The 23311-nt window shown below is 47.1% G+C and overlaps 1 protein-coding gene across 1 annotated transcript in view; it reads left to right on the forward strand.

Moving 5' to 3' along the window:
* TWIST2 (twist family bHLH transcription factor 2) overlaps positions 1–23311 on the forward strand; it is a 37847-nt gene that overhangs the window by 14034 nt on the left and 502 nt on the right. The gene's annotated exons all lie outside the window — the stretch shown is intronic.

A 23311-nucleotide genomic window follows, 5' to 3' on the forward strand; every position in this document is an offset into this window, starting at 1 on the left:
AAAAATATGGCTGTTCCATAAATTTCTTAGAAGAGAATCACCAAGAGCTGCTGAATAGAAGAAATGGGTGTTTTTGGTTGCAATTTGGGAATGGAGGTGTCTCACCTCTACTTTGCTGCTAGGGAAGAAGGGGGTCTGTAACCATACACTTGGCTACTAGGAAATGGGGTATTTTGCAGGACAGCAAATTGGGAGCCTCTGCAGAGATGGCTGTTGAAGGAGCCCCCAGACTTGCTCCTATCTGCTCTGTTCATCTCCAGCCCATTTCACCCTGCTGCTCTTGGTGGGGACTGTGCACATCCGTGCCCTGAGTGCCATGGGATGTTGGGGTTGGCTCTGCTCTGGCCAGCCAGCTGAGGTCCCTTGTTGGGGCAGTCCTTTATATCAGATCCTCTGAGCTAATTGTATGGATAGCAGCTCTTTTCCTTCATTACTGCGTGCCATTTGATGCGATGGGGCCAGCAGGCTTTCCTGTCCTTGCACCCATGGCCCATCCAGGGACACTCATCTCCACTGTGCCCTAAATGAAGGAGCCAGGCTGAACCTACTCCTGGTTCAGACCCAGCTCGCCCATACAGTTTTGGTTAATGGATGGTGCCTCAGTTTCCCCTCTGAAAAGCAAATGCTAATACTTTTCCTTTGGGTGCCTGTTGCCTGCCCACCTTGTAACCTCTCTGTGAGACAGGACCTTCCTACAAACAGTTCATGTACAGAAGGGATCCACATACAACCAGACTGTTTTTTCTCTGCCCAGCCCCATGTATCCCAGCCAGCCCATCCTCCTTTCTGGTTGTTCCCCCACGGCACAGAACATCCTCTTGGTACCCTGTATTTTTAGGTGCTTTTTGCATCCCAGTGGGATCTGACTGCTGCCAAATGGAAACCAGCTCTGCACCAGGGCCAGGCTGAGCAGCCTATCTACAGCAATTTATATGCATTTCACAGCTTCTCATTTCAGCGATCTAAATTGCAGATGTGCACTTCAAATTTGGAGAGAGACAAAACGGAAGGAAAAAGGTTAAGCAGCTCTGTGAGTCACTCCAATACACAACCTACTGTTGATTTAGAAACCTACCTCTGCAGTAAATACAGAATAAAGTTCTCTAAACTGTTTAACCTTTAGTATTCTGGCCAGCAAAACAAATAAACAAGAACAAAACATCCCTCCAGAATCAGAAAAGCAACAAATCTGGAAAACCCTGCAGTGGACTTAGTACCAAGAAAAAAGTGACCCAAAACAAGTGATCTAAAGAAGGGAAAAAAGAAAAAGCAGCAGACATGAAAGGCAAAGAGGTAGGCGCACGCATTAGTGGAGCAGATAACGAAGAGAGCACAGAGTGCAGGCTGTGCTGCTCTCCGGGAACTGCTCCAGGCAGCACAATGTGAGCAACAACTTTCCAAACAAGCGGAGGGAGGGTGCACAGCCACAGCACAATGAAAAAAAGAAAATACAGCCCAAACCCTGCTCCTGCTGAAGTCAATAGTAAGACTCTGGTTCAACAGGCACCAGCACCCACTTTGTATGGGAGAGCTGTTTGCATCCAGGCTCTCCTTGGAGTTGCATGGGCTTGACATATCCATTATAGTCCCAAATTATTTACTCACAGGCTGTTTGGTTGCTGGTTTTTGGGGGCTAGAAACAACCAGGCTGAAGGCAAAGAATATCTCAGCTGTGTAACTCAGGAAGAGCTCAGTGCATAATTGCAAACAGACATCACATACAGGTAGACAGGAGCATTCACGAGAGAATTAACTTTACTGCAGGCAGGTTATGCATGCATCAGTGTTGAGGAAGCTCTGCAGAGGGCTGGCACTGAAGACACAGAGCAGGCTGTGCATGGAGGTGTCCTTATCTCAGCTTTGGAAACCTCTGTGAATTTTTGAAGGCAGTTGAACCATACAAACCCCCAAGATCTTGTTGAATCATTTTTGTCTTCAAAGCACAGGGTGTAGCAGCGGAAGGAGAGCTTTCCCTGGGATTTGAGGCACTGAGTGGGAGTTAAGAGAAAGGCCAGCATCTGCTGATCTCAGGGTACCACCAGGAGAATACTGCACAAGGATCTCGAGGAGTTCATTTGGGCCAGAGCCATCCTGAGGTCTCCAGTTAAAGCAGAATCGCTAAAAAGCTGTGCAAAGTGACCGGGGGAGCCAAGGGGGACTTTAGAGTCCCAACAGTTGCAATGATTAAAAGGAAAACTGATGAGCAAGCATTTACAGCATAAATCAGACTTTCCTTAAATATTTAGGCATGCTTTAAATCAGCAGTGCTGTGGTTCACAAACCACCAGAGATTGTGTGAAGATGGGGATGCATTAAAAAAAAAATCACCATTATGGTCAGCACACAGATGCAAAATTCAGGGCAGAGACAGAACTGCCTACATGGTGTTGCTGGATAATAATTCAGATCTAAACACCTCTGACTAATTTTCTCCCCTGACTTCCTAGATCAGGGATGCAACCTTCCCCCCCACCTCCTTTTGTACAACAGTGATAACCGCTGTTGAATACAAAACTGAATTTCTTTGTCAAAAATCATGCTGATAGCTGGAGCATTTCTCTCCACCTTGCTGTGAAAGCTCTCTTGTGTTTCTGCAGCTTTGGATAGCCTGTGCCCCTGGTTCCTCCTGATTCCCAGGCAGTTGCCAGCCCCCCGCATCAGAACTGAGACAGGATTTCAGAGACCATACTTCAAGATTTTTGCTAGTTTTGAACTCTTCAAAGATCATGTGTTCAATCTTTTCCACCTAAAGTCTGAAGACTAAAACCATGCCCTATTAAAAATACATTAATTGATTAAATAAGACATGACATGCTCTGTTAATAACATTTTAAAAGTTACATGGGGCTTTAAGAAAGTATGAATAAAGTAGGGCTAAAGCTAGACATAGCAACATGAGGTTTCTGGTGCAGAAAGGAAAGCAGAAAACATCAAGATTTTTGCATTACAGATGCTATTGAGCCAGCAGTGTTCCCAAATTAGAGACATTTTCAAATATGTGTTTCTGTACCTTCATCTCTTTTCCCCCTTTGCTGTAGATCCTAACACACTGGCATTTGCTTGCTACAGATAGACATGAAACTGCAGGATTCTCCTTCATGCTGCAGCCCCTCCTGAGAAGTAGGATGGGATCTTGGGGAAGATGCCGCTTTTTGTAGTGTAACTATAACAGATGATGCCTGGTGGTGGGAGGGAGCCCCTGGGAAGTAGAGAGGATTTAAGCATTGGCTTCCTCTGAGGCAGGACAAACCCACACTGATTACATGGAAGAACTTCATGTTGCTTTTGAAACTCTGTGTGAGGAGTAGCCTTAAGTGCAATCAGTGAGACTACAGAGAGCTGCCAGGAGCACATGTGCTCACACACATCTCCCTATTGGTTGCTGGTATTGAGTTGAGCCTGACAGACAGCAAGGAGCCCAAAACTGGCAGAAGGCACAACACAAAGCTGGGGGAATATGAACCAAGAGCTGGGATCATCTCCTGTGTTCTCATCTTGGCAGAGGCAAATGATGGTGCAAAGCAGAGAGAGCAAAGGGAGTTGAGGGGGAAGGAGGAGCAGATCAGGCGGAGGAGCCCAGGAGACCGACAGCTGCTGCAAAGGGCCTTGGAGACCAGGGAAGAGGTGACAGGCAGAATGAGCAGCTTGGGCTGGGATTTATCACAAAGGGAGGCCAAGACTGACAAAGCATCATGCTAACATGAGGAGACCAACCTTCACCCAAAGTTGAGCTGAAGCCCCCACCAGCTCTCCCACAGGAACAGTAGGTGCTCAGCTCCCTACCTGCAGCCAGGGATCCCCAGCTCTCACCTGCTACTGAACCTGAGGTAGCTCAGAATTCACCCTGATTGTTTTTCAGCCCCACCCAGCAGGCAGCCAGGCTGTTTTGGAGGCAATCAAAGGAAAGAACTAACATGGTCAAACACCACTGAGCTGAAGCATAAAATTATTTCACCTTCACTGTGTGTGCATACTCACTCCCCACACCAGAGCATCACACTGAACTTGGCCTTCAAACAACAAAGACTATCTTCCTCTGATCTGTTATTAGCGAAGTGAGAGGGTCTGATGAACAGACTGGAGCTGAGAGGTAAGGCCAAAAAGATTTAGGGCCCCTCCAGAGCTGAGATTTTTGAAGGGCACTAAATTTCCTTGATCCTTTTGAGGATACCAGCCTATGCTCATGTCTGAGAGTCTTTATCATTTAGTTTCTCTTTGAATCTCTTGGAAAAACTTTAATCCATAACATATGAGACTAACATAAGTAGGGATAAATCAACATTTTCAGGTTTGAAATATACAGCTGGAAGTCCAGAAGACACAAGCTGGTTCAGAGTAGCCTCTACATGTCCTGCTACTGCAGTTGCCCAGGCCATCTCCACAGACATTTCTGGTCCCTGGACTAGACCACAGCTCCCTTTCCTGGAAAGGCAGCCCACAGGTATTCCCTTGGCTCTCCTGTGCCTAAGAGCAATCATCAGCCACCAAGACAACTTGTCTGGGTCTCATCAGAGGTGATCCCCTGGCCAGGCAGTGAGTCCCCAAAAGCTAAGCATCTGATCCACAGCCCATGCACATGGGAGGATTTTTGCAGACACAGAAAAGGGGAGCAGATTCCCCCAGAACAGGTACAAGCCACCAATTTCTGCTGGCAGAACCTAGCTTGTGTAACCAGGTACAGCTCCACTGAAAGGAATAAACTCAGTTCCTTTCATTAACAGAGCATAGATGGAAATAGTTTGGATGGTTTAATACTGGAGAAGTCTAAGAGCCCCATCCCCTTGATTTAAGACCATTCCATAATCAGATATGAAACAGCCAAGTGAGGTGAATAGGGACATCTCTGGAGAGAAAAGCAATGCCGGAAGTTCTCCTTAGTCTCTGGAGCTGGTGTGTTATGGCACACTTCAGCTAGCTTTTTATTCCAGCTCTACCTAGTTTGGGGGCAGCATGCAAACACTTGGAGATGAGTATAGGTCCTTCCTTCATACACATTAGGATGCTTTTGCAGCATGCCCTGCCCTGGAATGGAAAGCACTCCAGGGGAATAACCCAGGAGTGTTTGCCAGAGGGACTGAGGGAAGGGAAGGAAAGGAAGAAGAAAGTATTTAATAACTCCCAAATCATTTTTAAAAATTCATTAGCTATTATTTCAGCTGTGTGACCTCCTGAAGGGACTTTCTAGAGGGCCAGATTATGCAGTCAACTAAAAATATAAATAAGTATGAAAGGGCAGAGATCACTTTATTCAGCCAAATCGTGTGGGATGTCAGGTTAAGTTTCCTGTAGGGTGCATCTGTGCACTTCCAGGACACCAGTGTGGCCCAAGAGCTCCCCCAGCCTGAGGACACCTCCCCAGCCGGCAGGCATGGCACAAGCAAATGTTATTTTCATTTGGGAAGTGCTGATTTCCAAAGACTTCCTGCCAGTCCCACAGGGACAGAAGCACATTGCATTGCTGCAAGGTTTCCAGCTACAGTTCAAGTGGGCTGCAGCTTCAGACATACTGCAGGGACTAGCTCCCAGCCAGGCATGCTGCTCTGGGTAAGGGTCTTTATCCTTCCTAGCTGCAGCACTCATATTCGGGTAGGGGAACTTATGAATTCCTTTCCATTTGCATTTCTTACTTCTTCCACCTTCAAGGAAAAAGTGTGTGCCACAAGAACCAGCCGGTCTCCCTGAGCCCATCTCCTAAAACTTCATTCCATTCACTCATTTATTGATGTTGATTTGAATAACTGCTGTTTTTAAGGAGCCTTTAAGTTGAGGAACTGCTGACCCTTAGAAACCTATTTACCTTTCAAGTGAGGATGTAGTAAGAAATACAGCTAATCACATTTGCTAAGAACTGAGGATCAGGTGGAAGAGGGGACTCTCTCCACAAGGTGATGTCTAAAACCAGAATCTCTTTGGTTGTCAGTGGTATCCCTACGGTTGCACTCCCTAGTAGCTGAACACCAGCTTTACAGTATTATATATATGTATATACATGCACACCAATATTTACTGATACGGGCAAGTGCTGTATTATAGGTGCATAGATGTGTAGGGGAAGTGTGCAGCATACATATAGATATGATGAGACACATCTGTGCCTGAATAAGAGTGGCAACCAGAAGTTTCAAAAGAAAACAAAAGCATCTTTAACTGGCAAAAAAGCACAGAGGAGTGAAAAGTGCTTAAATTAAGTCACTACAGACATCCTATGCTCCTCCATACCTACAGTATATTTAAAGTCTAAACATGGTATCAGAGGTGATCTGTGTACTGCATATAGAAGCATGCACACACACTTCTCTAGACAGAAATAGATCAGTACTTCCACATACCCTACCTGCATTCAATTTGATTTCTTAATGAGCCTTTAAAGCTTCCACTTCAATTCCTAGATGTAACATCCAGCCTCCCTCACGCTTCACAAACATGCATGTGCAGTTTTAACCTGGGGAATAAGAAGCTTAAGGAAACATTTTGCTGTCCTGCAAACATAAGCTGCATGTAAAACTCAGTTGTATAGAGCAGAAAAGCTGTTCAGCACCAGTCAAACCCAAGCAGGCAGATGAGAAGCCCACCAGCAGCAACTTCAGAGCAAGCCCCTGATTTACAGGGGCACAAGCTTAGCTTAGGTCTGCACATCCTAGGACAGCTTGCAAAATTCAGAGAGTAACAGCATTGCCACAGCCAAAGCACAAAGTCTTTGTTTTGAACAGATGCAGAGAGCTCCTCTTCGCCCTCCCCCAGAAAGGAGATTGCATTGCTATTGCAGTAACATAGGTTATTAGATCAGTGGGAACCTAGCAGAGCTCAGACACAAAGGTTCAAACAAGTCCAGCTTGCAGCTGGCAAACCTAAACAAGACCAGCCAGCTGGCATTGAGCTGAGTCATCCACACAGTAATCTGGTTGAAAATGTTGACTTAACCCATTCATTTAATCACCCAAATCCAAAAAACCCTGACAACTGCAGTCAAGAAAACATACATCTGTCTTTTGCAGAATGACAGACTGGAAAAGACCATATAAACCAATTTTCCAGAGCTTTTTCTAGGCTTCTTTGTGCATGCTGCATATAATTCAAGTTTTTGGTAGTCATTTGCTAGCCTGTTCTGATCCAGCAAAGCACACTGCACATCCTTAGTGCATGTGCTTAGCCCTGCTGACTTCAGTGGGGCTAACAGCACACTTTTAGACATTATGCATGTGATTAAATACTTCACTAAATGGAGACAAACTAAGGGCACGCTGACTTTTTTGCTCCTTTAGCAGAGAGATTTCATCTTTGCATGTTTCTTCTTCCAGGAGTTTGAACTTGCTGGAGTGAGACTGTTTGTTCCCCTTTGAAAAACAGCAACAAGGGAGCGACCAATTTTGTTTTACCCCTCTTGAAGCCATAAACCCCAGAAGTGTGGTGAAAAACTGACATGAGAGCTCTGAATTGTCTGCAGGATAGCTTATTTATAGAAAATTTATAGAAAAGAAACATGAAACAGCAACATAGAAAGCTGGTAGACAGCAAGTAGAATACACCACCTTTGGTGTCCACTCGCAGCTCACTGTCACATATAAAAAAATTTTAAAAATTATCAGTTACTCATTGCAGAGGAAATTAAAACCCTCAGGACATTAGTTTATGTGAGTGCAGGCTCTTGGGGCAGAGCAGTGGGTTGGGCAGCTCTCATCCTGGGGAGCTCACAGCACCATCCAGGCTGGAAACGTGTTGCTAAAGAGGTTGTGAGTAAGATCGCTCCCTCTCCTGCTTCCCGTTACTTGCTTGCCTAGCATCACCCACATAACAGTTTCAGGAAAGCCTGTAAAGCAACTGGCCAACCTCAAGCTGAGTTATAAGCAATGATGCTATCCTTATGAATCTTGGAAAAATGAGTGATTCATGGTTGCTCAGTGCCCAGACAGGGACCAGTAGGTTACTGCTATCTCCTCAGAAGACCATGCTCCCAAAGTAGGACAGTGACATCAGAAACTGCAAAAATAAAGATAAAATATTTCACCTATGACCAGCCCCAAGGCAGATTCACTACCACGTTATTCCCTATAGCTGCTGTGTTATTGCCTTCCTCTCCAGAAAGCCTTGCCATTACCTTAATTAGGAGCCCCTCTGGTAGCCACCACAGCCTGAGGTGCATAAACACAGACCCTCAAGCATTTGGGGGTTCTGAGCCAGCCAAGAGGTTTGAAGCAAAGCAAACAAGACCATACTGAAGCATAGCATATTCAAACACACACACACAAAAACAACGCTGCAGACTCCAAAACCCCTTCCAGCCATGCAAATAACCTTGCCTCCTGCCACTTGACCTGCAAAGGTCCCCTGATGCAAAGCTGTGTTGGGCATCCCCAGGCAGTAGAGAGTCAGCCTTGAGAAGAGACTAACAAGGAGATGGAGAGAGAGAAGAGAAGGGGGGGGTGGCAAGGCTGCTTATAAACACCAAGGCAGAGGAGGAAGGGGCTCATTAAACTAAAGAGCAGCAGCTGGGTGAAAGGACCCAGGCTGAAATCTAGAGTTTTAAGCATGGGTAATATCATCTGCATGGAAGGTGAAAGCTGTAAAGTTTCTGAGAAGGATTGTACAGTGCAGTACTTGCACTGCAGCAAAGGCTGGAAGAAATGGCCCAGGAGAGATACAGGACCCAGGACGGCTCTTGACAGGCTTGTGTCCATGTTAATGTATCTGTCAGACCATTAAAGACAGAGAGAAAAAGCCTCTGGGCACTAGCAGATAACAAATGCAAAGCAAGCCGTGGTCTACCAGCACATGTATTCAAGGTCTCTGTAGCCATTCCCAGAGGCATGGTGTTAGCATCAATCAGTTACGGGGTGCCCAAAAGGTGAATGCAGCTGCCCTGGTGTGCAGCATGGCTCCTGTCCTGAGCTGTGCTTGCCCTGGCTCCACATGTCGGCCAGTGGCTTTCTCTGAAGCACGGAGTGGTTAACATCACCGGTACACGCCAAAGTCCCTTACTCAATGCCAAGTACTTCTTACCCCAGTGGGATTGTTTGGCATATAAAAATGTAACTCCCTCTGCATGAGGGCAACACCCTGTAACCCCATGTATTTTAAAGAGTTGGACTATTCTTGCCATAAAAAAGATCAGAGTAGCTTTATTGACTGCAGTGGAGTTAAGCTGGTTTATTCCAAGTGAAAATTTGGCCCCTTGACTTCAATGAAGCTGTGTTGATTAATCCCAGATGGAGACCTGGCCTGGTACAATCCCCTCCTAAAGTCCTGGGAGATTAGTAACACATAGACTGAATCACCACTGTTACTCAGAGCCTGGGTGGTTATCAAAAACCTGCACCTGCCGCCCTGTGAAACACTGCCGGGATGGGGCCGAGCAATTGCGGTCACTGACTTTGGGGACCAGGGTGCGATGAGCGAGGGCACATTCTTCAAACGCTGCCTCATGCTAGGGGGGAGATGCCAAAGTAGCTCCCTTTCCTCTGCAAACATCTGGGAATGTCACCTGGGATGTGAGTCCAAGCTCTGCCAAAACCTGGGCATGGTGACATTGAGCACGCTAGGCAAGGAAACAGGGGAATCCTGCTTCTTCACATTAAGGACTTTTTGTGATGCTCTGTAAAGATCCATAAGTGTAAAAATTGAGGATTAAATCCCCCGAGCTTCAGGGAATCTGCCCCAGCATCTGTTTGCCAATTTTGAAGAGCAAACACAGCTTCATGCAGCAAAGGGAAAACCTTCTCCCCCACTCCAAATGCAAAAAAATCAGCGTCTTTTTTCAGCAATCACCTCCAAGTCTCTCTCATGGCAGGCAAAGTTTTGCTTCCCAGTGTTATAGGCACAAGTGCCGTACTTCTAGCAGGGAATGAATCCACTGAAAATTAAAATTGCTTGACTTTCACAGCAGTTCCTTTACACATGCACACACACACGTGTGCCCACAGAGAGATGGTGAAACTGTGCCATGTGTTGCAGTGTGGAGAAGCACCAGAATAGACCAACTCAAAGGTGGGTGTTGACGGTTTTTTGGGTCTCAGGTGGTAGAAACGCAGAGGTACATAGCCCATCTCCCCAGCACATTATTCATGCAGAGGCATTATTCCTGGCTATAGGATGCTAATGTCTCTCCCCAAATGGCTGACCAGGGTTTCCCCTCTATTTGCTTTGAGGTTGCATCACGCAGGTCAAAGTGACAAAAAAAGGGCTTGGCATTGCGTGCAGAGGAGGCACAGCATTGCCGTTGGGAAGAAAGAAATGCCTAAGCTCGCTGTTCGCTTGCTCCAGCTCTGCCTTCCAAGCATTTCTGAAGTCAGGCATCTGGAGCGTGATGTAATCTGAAGATTGATCAGCCGCGGTACACATGCAGCTGTGCACATCTGGCCTACAGGTGTTTCAGCTGCTATTTGTCAGTGACTGTATCGAACATTAAAAAGCACCCCGACTTTGTAAGGCAATCATACCTGTCCCCCTTTGTTCACAAAGGCCCACAAAATGCCACTGATTTTATGCAAACTGTCTCTGCTTTTTAGTGGGTGGCCCCAGGTTTTTTTGGTTGTTTTTTTTTTTTTTTAAAGGAAGGAGTTTAAACCATAGATGCTTTTAAAGCAGGCTTTTTGTTGTTGTTATTAATTCCACTGACATTAATCCGCATAGCTGAGTCAGTCATAACGGATGGCTGCTATCATCCACTTGCTGATTTACTCTTAGGAGTCAACGTTATTACAGAGTCTTTGTGCTGCACTGATGAAAAAAAGCTGAAGCTGTTCTTCCTTGTGCTCGGCTATGTATGGAGACAGCAAGACTTGCTCCCAAAGTACCTAATCTAAACAGGGCAGGGACAGGTAAAGTGGGCAGTTTTTTTTTGTTTTTTTTTTTTTTTAAAGGAAGGAGTTTAAACCATAGATGCTTTTAAAGCAGGCTTTTTGTTGTTGTTATTAATTCCACTGACATTAATCCGCATAGCTGAGTCAGTCATAACGGATGGCTGCTATCATCCACTTGCTGATTTACTCTTAGGAGTCAACGTTATTACAGAGTCTTTGTGCTGCACTGATGAAAAAAAGCTGAAGCTGTTCTTCCTTGTGCTCGGCTATAAACCATAGATGCTTTTAAAGCAGGCTTTTTGTTGTTGTTATTAATTCCACTGACATTAATCCGCATAGCTGAGTCAGTCATAACGGATGGCTGCTATCATCCACTTGCTGATTTACTCTTAGGAGTCAACGTTATTACAGAGTCTTTGTGCTGCACTGATGAAAAAAAGCTGAAGCTGTTCTTCCTTGTGCTCGGCTATGTATGGAGACAGCAAGACTTGCTCCCAAAGTACCTAATCTAAACAGGGCAGGGACAGGTAAAGTGGGGAAATGGGTAAGAAAGGTCTCATCCATGGGTAGGACCTGCCAGTGCCCAGTCCCAGGCCTGGAGCCAGAGAACGATGCTTCTCGCTTCCTGCAGGGATGCTGCCCCTCATGAGGTTTGCAGACTGCAGCTGAATACTTGCTGCACACAGGAAAAATAAGGAGAGGAGGGAAACTACTGGCTGAGCAGGCCAGACCGAAAGAGTTCCCTTGGAAAAAGAATAAAGCTGCAGATGTATATATTTATTTTTAGAGAAGGTGTTTTTCCTAGAATTTTTATTATTTTGGCAGGAACTCAGCAGGGAGGAGAAAAGGTTTCCCTTTGTCCAATACTCTTTGCTATTCTAAAATGAAGTAGAGGCAGAAGGGTATTTTTACAGCCCATTTCATATATCAGTTGTCTTTATCCCTGTAGAGACGGACAGGGACCAGAGACACATTTCACACTGACTGCCAGCATTGTCAGAGCATGCTGCACACCATGCTGCGTGTGGCACCAGCTGCCCAAAGCCACTGTCTTCACATATTTCCAAGAGGAAGACAATCATGTTCCTATGGATATTTTCGTCCCAGATAGTCTCAGTCAGTCTACAAGAACATGTTTGTCTTAAACACCAATATATTTTACTTTCCAAACAGCTTAGGGCAGATACATGGTCAGTCATCATAGCACAGCTGATGGCATAAGTGATTAAGCTGTAACAACAAGTCATGCAACTGTCTCATAAATTAAGCTTCAGCTTGCAAGCTGTATTTGTGCAGGATAAGATTTGCACATGGCTTTTGCTGCGAGCATCTCAGTAGAAGTATATGGCCCATACATAACAACTTTGCCCTCCTTATCTGATTTCTACGTAACATATTTCCATCGCTTTAGCACTGTTTTGGTTAGCCCAAGTGGGTAGCGGGTATGCATTTCAGGCAGGGAGAACTCAGTGCCTGCCCAGAATTGCTCGTGGTCTGGCAGCTGGAGCCCGTATTGATCTGAGAAGCCCAGAGGCCGGAGGATCGGGGGCTCACGAGGCAGAATAAGATGTGAAATGACTGCCCTCATCCTCAGCCTGAGCCTCATCAGCTTCAGAGTCACAGTATAAGGACACGTGCATCTGTGCTACCTCTTCTCCCCAACTCCATATATTTTACCTGAGCTGCCCAAGAAGAACATCTCATTCCCTGCCTTTTTTCCCCCCTGCCTGCTCCTTTATTCCACACCTTTCTTGTGCAAAGCCATGCTTGTGTGTGAGTGCCTTTGGGGAGGGGAGATGAGCCCAAAGAAACAGCAGTGGGCTTTCTCTGCTGCTCTATTAGCCAGGAGGGCTGGTGGTGGCCTCCTGTCCTTCTTTGCCCCCAGCCGCTGGCTTTCCCTGGCCATTTGCCCTTTTGTGGGTCAGGAGATGTTGGTGGTGTCCCCCAGCGCTTGTTCTTCTGAGCCACCCACGAGGCAGCTGGGCAGAGTCGAGGACAGAGCTTAGATGGTGCTTTCAGACGTTGAAGCAGCTCTGCTTTTTCCTGCTCCAACTGCTCATTAGCAGCTTCCGCCTTTCGGCAATTTCTAGCAGCGCTTTCAGTGATGTACTGCCAAAATTTTAACAAGGGGCTCCCACAAACCTACCTCCTCCTCCAGCTGCAATGAACCCCACTGCCCCACAGAGGCTGATGCTTGGGCTGTGGAGGAGTGCAGGGCTGGGGGAAATGTTCCTTTGGGGGGGGGTCCTTCCTGTTTAAAGCTTTTTTTTTTTGGTTTACTTTTCTGGCGAGGGAGGGACACAGCACCTTGGAACAAACATTACTAACTGCCCAGAAGTTGCTGCAGAGGGGCAGGACATAACACAGAAACCCTGAGTGTCCCAGCAGCAAAATGCTTCCTTGCAGAGCTCTCACTTCTCCTCCCTACGGTGAAGCCAGCCCCACGTGACTGATTTTATCTGGGCTAGATCAATCAGCCACAAACTGAAATGCAGAAGAAGTGGTTTTCTCTAGGTGTTTCGGGGCCCCAAAGGGCAAATTTTTCCATGGGAAGTGGTTGAGCCCACGAGTTTCTGGGTGTGACAGAGGCCACCTCAGCTTTCTCGTGCTGATGGGCATGGGTGGTCTATGCTGATTCGCACTGGGGCAGAGCTGGCTTCCCAGAGGAGCTCTGAGCTTGCAAGCATCTCGCAGGTCCAGGATGGGGCTGCACCAGACCTTCAGCTTCTCTCTTTGGTGAGCACCTCTCTCTTCTCAGGTGGAAAGGAACTGAAGCCCCAAGGAAAGTCCAACAGCTCAGTTATCAGGAGCTAAGGGAAAATCGAAATCAGAGCATGCAGAGGTGTTAAACTTGTTTGTGAGGGTTGCAGCCTCCTCTGGTACCAGAGACACCTCTTTTGCTCCAGGTAGTTTAGCCTTGCAGAAGTATGCCTGAAGCTGGAAGAATGGGAAAGCTCATTTTCCACCTTTAAATACAAACTGGGTGCAAGAAGGTCAGCTGCATGATAGATACCAAAATAGTAAAGTATGTGGCAGTCAAAAGCAGTCAACTAACTGCTGATTCATATGTTAGTAGATAAACCCACAGATTATAGATTAATAAAGCAGTTTTAAATGCAGGCCATTCAGGTAAAAACAGCAGTGTCAACTGCACTGGATCCATGCAAGCAAATGGTATCTCATGCACTTCTAAAATGTCAGTTTTCTACATTTTGTTAATTTTTTTTTATAATTAAAAAAAAAAATCTGGCAAGAAGGAAAGAAAAAATAAGCAGTGACAAATACATTACAGCATTGTTAAACTGGACTCGAGCACCTTACAGGTCTGGCAGCTCTTCCAGGACAGCACGCCCTGACACCTACTCCATAGATAATGTCTATTTAGCTGGGTGGCTATGGGCACCAATGAGACTTTCTGCAGCAGAGTGAAGGGAAAAAAAAAGGATTTAAAGCAAGATTGTTCAGTCATTTCAATCAATATTGGCTGCTCGCTGACATTAGACTTTTTTTTTTTTTTTTTAAATTTAATCAATCCACTTTTCTCTCTGCTGGGTAGTTATTTATGTGAGGAAGACTTGTAAAGTGCCCCAGATTTATTTCAGCTGTGGGGGAGGAACCATTTTTGGCTCCACTTCTCTCTGCTGTGGGTAGTTATTTATGTGAGGAAGACTTGTAAAGTGCCCCAGATTTATTTCAGCTGTGGGTGAGGAACCATTTTTGGCAGCTGGTCCGGTCCCCAGGCTCACGGGTGTGCTCCGTCCTGCTCCGCTGGCCAGGACAAGACATCGGCAGGAGGGACCGGGGCCACGGGCTCTCCCGTTGGTTCCTTTTTTTGGCGTTGTCTCTTTAGGATCTTTCATTGCTGCAATTTTTCCCAGACAGTGAGGTGTGAGCAAGCCATCGACCTTTCTCAACAGTGGGCAGGGTGGGCCGGGGAGACCGAAACAGTCTCGGAGGGAGGAGAAAAGTCTTAAATCTCCTTTTTCTTATGCTACATCCCCATCAAACAGCTAGTTACGCTCCCGATAACAAACTGGGGAGCCGCCGGACGCAGGGAGGATGTTTTCCCTCAGACCAGCCATGGGCAGATAAATCCTCCAAGGTCTGAAAAGCCTGGGGTAAATTAGATTAGAGGCTTTCCTCTAGACGGTGAGGCGTACGTTTGGTGATAGCAGGGGGCAGCCCTGCGGCTCAGGAATGAACAACTGCAAGGGATATGTTTTTAAATGGTTTCCCAGCTGTAAGATGCACATAATTGTGGCTTTCCTTCATCTGGGAGACTTCAAGAGCGGATCGTTGATAAGGTTCATACCAGCAAAGGCAGAAAAACACAAGCCAGGGTATCTGGTTTCAGTCTGTCCGTACCCGCAGCATTAGATCTGATTTTGGCCCTCTCTCCCCCCCTGCATGTACACAATTATCTGAATTCCTTTCTCCGCTGCTTCCTCCCTTCTGAAGCCTTGCAGACTGGCCCTGCTGCCTTTTCTGTTGCTTGAGGGACAGCCGCGCATTCAGACTCTCTCCTTTCCCAGCCCACGGAGGGGTCTGTGCCATGGCCACAAGGACCAGCACTCCCCAGAGGCCAGAAAGCAACCACGAGGGTGGGAATTTATTCCCCATCCCCATCTTTTTAGCCTTTCGTGGTGGGAAATGCCCTAAAAATCAAGGGATTTCTGCTATTTTAAGGTGCCGTTCCTTTGTGTCTCAGTTTCCCCTTCGTGCCTCACCTCTGCTGCTTGCCTCTGGTCATGTTCAGAAGGAGATCCCCCAGCCCCTTGCATTGCAGCTGGGGATCCCCAGGGACTATTGTACAAGCAAGTACGGGCTGGTTTCCCAGGCAGATGTGTGCGCAGCAAGGTAGATGTGCTCAAGGACACGACCAAAGCGTTGGTGTCCCACCTCAGACTGCTGCCGTCTTGTTTTCCCCACCCAGGCACTCTGGGAAATGGCTTTCTGAAGTATGGTTCTCCATCCTTCTCAGGGGTTGCCACATGCTGGCTTTTCCCACACAGAAGAGCATGTGCTTACCTGCTTTCAAAGGTCCTGCTGCTGCTAAGCAATAAGGTATTTTTCCTAAAAAGTTGCATTTTTGCACCATCTAAATCACAAAAATATTTTAAATTTGAAATATATGCTACTGTCCATTTTGGCTCTGGGGACAGCTGACAACTCCATAAGATAATTTGAGAATATCCCTTTGGTACAGATCCACGCAATGCCTGCAGCAAGTGTAGCTTTATGTATGCTATACACGTAACAGCAGATCCTTTCTTCCTTTGACTTTGCTATAAAAATATTTGAGCATATATTAAACCATGCATAAACATGAACACAGCATGTGCAGATACAGTTTTCCCATCCTTAAACAGAACAGAGACCCATGTTTCCATAATAACATCTAAAAATTTGATTAATTCAACTGAAATTTTCCATGTGTTTTGATTTGGGTTTTAGCCTTTTTGATACAAGGTATATGTAGAAATTTCTGCACGGGAACTGCAGAATTGAAAAGCCTTTGAAAATTCCCCTGGTGTCACTCTGACATCACTTTCTGACACCCAGTTTTGACTGATAGAGCAGAATTTTCTCTACAAACTCTAGAAACAAGTGGGGCTGCCTTCAGCTACAGAGCAATTGCTCTTGTTTCAGGGTGAAGCAGGCAGAGGGAGGACAGCATCAGGTGAAGATGATCCTTCGTAGGAGGGCTCAGGGGGTTTGTGGGCATGGCAGGAGAGAGGCAAGGCTGCATGCACAGCCTGCGCTTGGGCATACCTTAACTTCAGCTTCCTACGTGACACCAGGTGCTTCTTCAGGCAGGAGGGAGGCAAGAGGCATCCCACCTCCCAGGGTTAAGGAGCCATGCTGGTTTGCTGAAGTTGGCCAGGCACTCTGCTGGGAACACATTTCACCTCATCCAGGTAGCAAATACCTGGTTTGCCTGTGTACGTCCCAATGTGCTGGTCGTGAGTCCAGCTCCAAGCCAGCTCCTGGCAGCCACCACCTCGCCTCCACCCTAGCACATCTCTGCTGCTTCACGGTGGCTGTGGTGCAAGTTTAATGGTTCTGTGATAAAAGCCAAGCCAAAATAACTCCCCATGCTTCCTGCCTTAAGTCTGCTTCATATGGCTCACAGAAACACTTAGTCCATGCATAGTTGGAAGGCAAATTTAGGAGGCTCAGAACGAGGTCAAAACAAACTTAATTTCCTCCAGGTCCAGGTGGGACGCCACTTTGCAAGCTGGGTGATTTGCATGCTGCCTTGCAGCTTTCCACCCACTGCCGTCCCAGCCTCCAACATACAGTCACGGGAAAGCCTTCAGCATTTTGGAGCACGGCTGTTTTCCACTCTCCCTGTGCTCCGAAACAGCTGGACCATTTTTGCCTAGGCTCCAGAAAACAAAAACGACAAGAAAGAGGAATCACCGTTGGGCATGGAAAGTTTTCAGCTCAAGCAGCATAAGTTTCAGAAGGTTATGACCAGACAAAAAAACACAGGATGCTGGAAGGCAAAGTGTACAAACCTGACGGTGGATATTATGATTGATACTTGCCATATGCTTTTTTAAAGTCGTCATTCCTAAGGCAGCTGGGAGCAGTGGTCCCTGGTTCACCACGTTCAGGAATGAGCAAGGTTAAGGGCTGAATTGGGAGTGTTTGGCAGCAAGCACCTCGTGTAGGGACACTGCCCGTGATGATGACAACCCCCACCAGGTTAGGTGATTTCTGTGCCCCCAGCAAGATCCTCCTGGGTGTCTCAGACCTCTGCACTTCAAGCTGCCATGTAGGTCTTAATGGCAGTCCCCTTGGCTGGCAAATTTGGGGTTGAGCTGGGTCACAGGGGTGGGGAAAGAGGAGCATGGGATGTTCTCAGGAGCCTGGGTCGCCTGCTATGGCTCGCATTCACCCCACTGTCCCGGTAGCCAGGCAAGACGGGGTTCTCGTGGCCCCAAATAATCCAAATTCAGACTTTCTGGCCTGAGAGTCAAAATGCTGAGATTTGTCTTCCCCTCCAGCTTGGCATTTCCTAATCTAAAAAAGAACAACCCGATTTCTGGAGCTGCTTGCTTTGACATTTCAATAATTCACGCCAGCCCATGCTGACCTTTTCTCTCTGAAGGCACGGGGGCCGACACGTGCACCCTCAAGTCACGTTTTGTATTGTTCGCTGTTGTTTTCCCCGTCCCCGTCCCCGTGCCTACGGGGCAGGATGCACGCAGTGCTAGTGCGGCGGGCGGGCGTACTGGGGGTATGACATAATGCAATAACTGAACTAGCTGCATTTATTTATTTTGAAAAATATTAAGGGCAGCTGCTACTTAGCGCCGACTGAAACATTTTATTGATTTTTCTAGAGCAGGAGCGTCCCCTTTTGTGTTGTAACCCAGCATTGCTTGAACCCAGTGGTTGGACTATTCCAGAATAACCTACGTCACATTTTCCTCTTCTTTATAAACATATAAAGGGTCTCCAGCCCTGAAGGTACACACCTGGGTAACAACAACCAGAGAGGTCACTGCCTGACATGCTTGTTCTGCCCCATCTTGCTCAGGTGTTATCTCCAAGCAAATCCAACTCAACAGGGGACTTCTCCTTCCCCATCCACACTGTAATGTCCCCGTAACATCTTACCAGCTATTGTGCAGCACCTAGCAAAATAAAGCCTTAATTATCAGCCAGGACTAGTGATAGCCTGAGTAGGCTTTTGTTGTACGTTTCCCTGTATTTATCCCTTCTGGTTATTCTCATTTTGCAATGATGAGTTTTGAGATGGTGGCAATGGGGATCTCCAGCTGAGTTTGTGGGCTGGTTTAACACTTGCTTCCTCAGTGTGGGTTTGTTTCCTGGGGAGGAAGATCACAGAGCTCTTTTGTCGCCTGTGCCCAGCAAAGCTGCCTGCTCTTCTTGTGTCCTACCTCCTCACCCCAGGCAGGCCCACTGCTCACCAGCCTGCCTCGCAGCAACGCCGCTGCCCGCTCCAAACCTCCACAGCCTGCAAAAAAGCAGCCTTTGAAGTTAACATCCCATTAAAATGAATGTTGTGGGATGCTTAAAAAGCAGGCGCAGTCTGGGGAGGGAGACTTCAAAGGAGGCAAAATACAGTGGCAGGAATGGTGCTGGAGGCAGCAGAGCTGCCAGGACAACACAGACCCATGGGGAAGCTGGCTGGGACCGCTGGGGCAGCCACACGTGGGGTTGGTGAGAAGTGTGCCCACCCGTGTCACTTATAAGAAATTTGTTATTGCAATTCAAACTCCATTCATCAAGGATGCTCATTCAGAAACCACATCCACTCTGGAGGTGCCCGAAGGCAGCATCATCAGCCCACGGGCAGAGTGCCCTGCACTGACCCATGGGGTGGGGCCAGGGTCTCGGCTTTAACCCACGCTGGTTTTTACTTCCCCAAGTTGAAGGGAAAGGGGGGAGGAAACAGTCTATAAACTTCTCGGTGACTGCTTGTCCTGGTTTCGTCAGGGATCAGGGCAAGCAGCTGGTGTATGCTGAACTACACTGATGCTCACACCCCTCATCCCCTCCTCACTGTGTGACCGCATCCCCAGCCCCAAACACAAGGCAAGAATGTTGGTCAGCACTTTCCTGGCAGGGATTTTGGCTGGCCAAAACCCATGTGGAGGGAGAGAGGCTGGGCCCCAGGCACAGAACCATTTTTTTACATTCCCAACTTCAAAAGAAATTGAAAAAGCATCCTTTAAAAAAAAACAAAAACAAACCCAAACTCAAAAAAAAAAAAAAAAAAAAAAAAAAACTCATCCCCTCCTCACTGTGTGACCGCATCCCCAGCCCCAAACACAAGGCAAGAATGTTGGTCAGCACTTTCCTGGCAGGGATTTTGGCTGGCCAAAACCCATGTGGAGGGAGAGAGGCTGGGCCCCAGGCACAGAACCATTTTTTTACATTCCCAACTTCAAAAGAAATTGAAAAAGCATCCTTTAAAAAAAAAAAAAAACAAACCCAAACTCAAACGGTTTTTCTGCATTTCATATTTCATTTGCACTCTTGGCCATGTTATGGAAATTATTTCAATCCCTTTGTAACCAAAACCACCCTAATCCTATATAAGCAAGGTCTTCAGGGACCAGTTGCAAAATTTCTTGTAACCAGGGGTCTGCTCTTGCTGCCACCTTACATCAAGCCTGCAGCTCTTGGCTCTTGTGGTTTCCATGCTGTGCTCTTGGGCTGGGGAATGCTCCTAAAGCAAGGGAAAAATAGAGCAGCAAGCCCTCAATTCACCATATAGCGGAAACTGCATTGGGTCTGTGGTATAGCAGTGCATAACAACTATATTCTGTGTTACAAGCTACAGGGTCAGAGAAATGCTTGGAAACTATGTTCAGCAGAGACCTTCATCGTATATAATCTCTCAGTCCAGATACTATAAGGGAAGGGATGTACTGCAATTTCCCAACCAGGGAAACTGAGGCACATGCAGAGAGAGCAATTACATAGCAAACCTGTGTGTGAGCTAGGATTAAAACTAAGCTCTGCAAGGTCCTGCTGTCCTACCACACCAGCTTAGTGCCAGGAAGAAACTCTGCCCCGTCTCCATGAAATCCGCTATGGGCTTTGCTGCTTCTTTTAAGAATAAACCCCATAGATCCATACCTCGTCATTCAGCTGCCATAGGAAACCTGCAGCCATTCCTGCAGGACTGCATTAGGAAACCTCCGTGGGTCTGGCTTGTGGGAGAGGACTTGAGAAGTGCCGCAGGAGTAGCCACCATCTGAGTGCCTTGGCAGGCTTTGACGAATGCCGTGCTGAGCCCCTCTGGGCTTAAAGGATCATAAACATGAAGCATGACCTTGGGAGCGTCCCTTAAAGCACAAAATTGTTATGGAAAAGCTATCTATATAATTTAAGAGGGGACAGAGCCAGAAGGGCTCTGGTGACTCATTTTATAGCTCCTGAAGGCAAGCAGGGCAGTGCTTCCCCTTTCGGTGTATGACGAGCTGGAAGATCAGAGCCAGCCCTTCTGGGGGCCCAGGCACAAGGCACTGGGTTTAGTGGGACACTTCAAGATGGGCTCTCCAGAAACAAGGAGAAGGAGGAGGCAGCCACCATGAACGGTCTGGCTGCAGTGATGTGGCAGCACTGGGTAGCAGAGGAGGAAAGACCATCCTGCAGGTTTTGGGGGGTATTATCCATCTTCCTCAGCCAGGAGCTGATCCTCCCTCCCCCTGCAAGATTCAAACTGTGCAGTGAGCAAGGACCAGGTTTGTGATATGAGGATCACAAGCCAGATTCAGAGTATAATTTCTCCAATATACGTAGTGCTCTTTTAAGCAAACTGAGAAGCCACTGAAGTCCCCTCACCTTATAAAGCTCCACATGGGATGCTATCAGGTTTTTAGCACAGTACTGCTCTGTTCAAGTGACCTGGAGGGGGTAACTGAGGAGCAACAGGTTGGGTGCAGACATCACACACCTTATCACTTCTCTGCCTGCAGAGGACATGTTTCCATACATCCCACCACTGAAGTGTGTCCCTCATGCAACGAGCAGATGCCCATCTCCTTCTGTTATGTGTTTTCAAAATTGCTACTTAGAGCCAGATTTTCAAAAGCAGTCAGCATCCAACATCCCAAAGGTCCAGAGAAGAAGAAACAGAGCAAGTAGGTCACACAGAGGGGGTTTCTCATCTTGTGCACTTCTTTCCTTCTCTCGTGCTGACAGATTTGGTCTGTGAATGAGCGGGTTTTACTCTTTGATGTCAATCTTATACAGAATATGTGGTAAGAACAACAAGCAAAATGTTACACAATGTGAACTGAAACACAAGTACATGTCAAGATGGGGAGAATAACCCCTTCATGGCCAGGTATAGCAGCTTCCTTTGGGTGACCTCTGTATCTGGTCATAATATTGCTCCATCAGCTGAGATAGGCTGCTTTAATGTTCAGTGGATAATCACAGAAAGTAACAGTGGAAGACAGCCTACCAGATCATCTGCTCCTGCCAGGGCTGGTAACCGGGCATTAGCCAAGCGATGGTTGAACAGCAGCCACATCTGCCCACCATGACCCTGGTCCTGGTGCCCTGTGTGGGATGGGAAAGGATGGGTTAAGCCTGGGAGCATGGGAGGGGACCTGGCAGAGCCATGCCAGAGCCCTGGGTCACAGCAGCGCTGCCGTCCACAGGGTAGACCGTGCTCAGTGCTCATTCATCTCACCGTAACAGGGAAGCCAAAACACCCTGTTAGCACTGAGCTGCTGTGAAATTCCCATTTTTCCAGTTGGCCAGAGCCAAAAGAGCTGCTGGAAACCAGAAAGGACCAGTGGAAACGAGATCCCGTACTGCAGCAGCAGCCGGAGCAGGGCGTCTCACCCTGGGTTAAAGACATTGGCTTGCAAATGGCCGGCTTTGCTCTAAGAGCAGCTTTGTGCTGATCTCTGCAGTTTTGGGTGGGATTTAAAAAATCAGTGGAAATAGATCAGCTCAGTATTGCTTTCTATCTGGTTTCACCTTGTTTTACATGGCAGCTGGGTTCAGAGAAGAGCAGGGGACAGCAATTTGTCATGTAGCTGGCAGTGATCATCCTCCACCCCTTGCTGGAGAAAAAAAATTGAAAAAAGAAACTGAGCTTAAAGGTTGCCCCCAGGCTCAAGCAGAAAATCGCTCCATGGTATCTTCCTCCTCCCTGTATTTTATTTTCCTCTCCTGAGTCCCTCCCCGGCTAGGGCTGCGGCAACACCAGCATCAGGAAAGGGGCAGCCTGTCATCTGTCAGACGTGCGCATACACAAACCACCACCACTCGCACACACCAAGCAGTTAAGCTTCCCTAAGTGGTCCTGGGCAGCCTGTCAAGTCCCAAGCTCGTCTGCAGAATGTGGTTGTAATTAGATAATTAATAACTTTGAGAAGGAAAGGAAAGGAAATAAGCTAAATAGAAGCTTTCCTTAGTGGGAGGAAATAATTATATCTGCTTTTTGATATATGAGCTGAGGTGGCTTTCTGAAAGCAGAAACAGCATCTCGCCTGCAAAGCCATCTCTCCCCCTAGTTAGACGGCATCTCCCATGGGCACTGCTGGGTCACAGAGTCTGTCCCACCAGCCCACAAATGAGCAGCAGCAGGTTGCTGCAGATCAGAGCAAACCCCACAGGTAACAGGGCTCCCCAATGTGTTGCTGCGTCTTGTCACATCCTGATAAATGGGGCAGAGGAGAGACGATATGCAGGGATGGGTCACCAGGAACTGTGTGGAAAATAGGGGTTTGGCACAACATCCCTCAGAGCTGGAGACGCTGCTGGCAGCATATGGACTTTTTGATGGATACATTGCTCCTGCCTATGGATTTACCATTTCACAGTAAGATGCAAAAAAAGGCTGTGGCATTACCAGACTCAGAACTTAGGCTATACATCCAAAAGTCAAAGGAACTGTTAAGTTTAGGTTCCTTTTTTTGTTGTTTTTGGATGTGCTTAGATATTGCATAAATATGTTACCACTGGATGGAAAGAAAACGTATTTGTTTCCAGCAGGGTTTGCCTGATTTTGC

The sequence above is a fragment of the Aptenodytes forsteri genome, unplaced genomic scaffold (assembly GCF_000699145.1).
Source record: "Aptenodytes forsteri isolate BGI_AS27 unplaced genomic scaffold, ASM69914v1 Scaffold443, whole genome shotgun sequence".
NCBI classification, from domain to species: domain Eukaryota; kingdom Metazoa; phylum Chordata; class Aves; order Sphenisciformes; family Spheniscidae; genus Aptenodytes; species Aptenodytes forsteri.